Source organism: Microtus ochrogaster, unplaced genomic scaffold (genome assembly GCF_000317375.1).
Source record: "Microtus ochrogaster isolate Prairie Vole_2 unplaced genomic scaffold, MicOch1.0 UNK31, whole genome shotgun sequence".
Lineage (NCBI taxonomy): Eukaryota > Metazoa > Chordata > Mammalia > Rodentia > Cricetidae > Microtus > Microtus ochrogaster.
In genome coordinates this window covers 1126877-1128287 of record NW_004949129.1, presented here as the reverse complement: position 1 = coordinate 1128287, position 1411 = coordinate 1126877, and positions in this window count along the sequence as shown.

The following is a 1411-nucleotide window of genomic DNA, read 5'->3' as shown; positions in this document are numbered from 1 at the left end:
TCTATCTATCCATGTATCTATCTATCCATGTATCTATCTATCCATGTATCTATCTATCAATCAATCAATCAATCAATCAAGATTTGCCTTGTTGAGATACCTTTACTTTTTGCATTCCTTTGCCAGATACAGAGATTATTTCTAACACAAGTCTTGAGGTTCTTTCTGGCTTATAACTAAAATGGTACTCCTGTGCACCAGGTCCACACACAGGTACAGATGTTCTGTCCTGTCTCACTTTTGGCAGCGAGATCTTTGTTGGGTCCTAATGGATCAGGACAGAAAAACAAAAAATAAGGGCTAGAGAGAAGAGCCCCTCACCCTGGTGCCTGGTTGAAGTCCCAGAGAGTCACAGATTCCAGCACAATTCATAAACGTGCTGTGGAGGTTGCTGATGGAGAGGCTACCGTCCTTTTGCATAACTGTTTAAAATAATGTTAAAACAGCAACAGACCCTCATGACGGTATAAGTGTGTGATCAAGTGTGGCTTTCTCCTTGTCCAGATGAAAACCTGCCACTTTCTAGAATCTTCCAAGAACTTCTGTTGATGGTAAAAAGCTTGCCTTAGTCCCCTTGTGAAACCTTTGTGATCTGTGGGTTTGCCTTATGTGACTGTGTTCCTATCCAAAGCACCCCAGAAACCACCCTGAGAGCCATTTACCAAAGGGGAATTCTTTTTTTTTTTAGATTTATTTATTTATTATGTATACAACCTTCTGCCTCCATTTATACCCACACGCCAGAGGAGGGCGCCAGATCTCATTACAGATGGTTTGGAGCCACCATGTGGTTGCTGGGAATTGAACTCAGGACCTCTGGAAGAGCAGACAGTGCTCTTAACCACCGAGCCATCTCTCCAGCCTCAAAGGGGAGTTCTTAGCAACCATTCGAGATATAACTGGAGAGGACCCCAAAGCCCTGTATCTGGGTACTGATAAGAAACTTCCAGTGTAATTCTTGCTTTGGATGTCCATGCCCATGTTTGGGTGTTTGCTGTCCTTTCCTTTCTATTAGCCACCTACTTAAAATTATGTTTTTTAAAAAAAATCTCTTCTCCCCAGGTGGTGGTGGTGCATGCCTTCAATCCCAGCAGTTGGGAGGTAGAGGCAGTCAGATGTCTGTGAGTTTGAGACCAGCCTCTACAGAGGGAGTTCCAGGACAGGTTCCAAAGCTACACAGAGAAACCCTGTTTCAACAAACAAACAAACAACAAACCCCAAAACCAAAACTCTTCTCTTAGTGGATTTTGTATTTGTATTTATCCATATGTGTCTCTTTGTCCATGTACGGGGTACTGTGCTTGTGGAGGTCAGAAGTTAAAGCTTACTGTCTTTCTCAATTTCTCTCTCTCTCTCTCTCTTTGTTTTTTTTTTTTTTTTTGTTTTTTTTTGGTTTTTTTTTGGTTTTTCT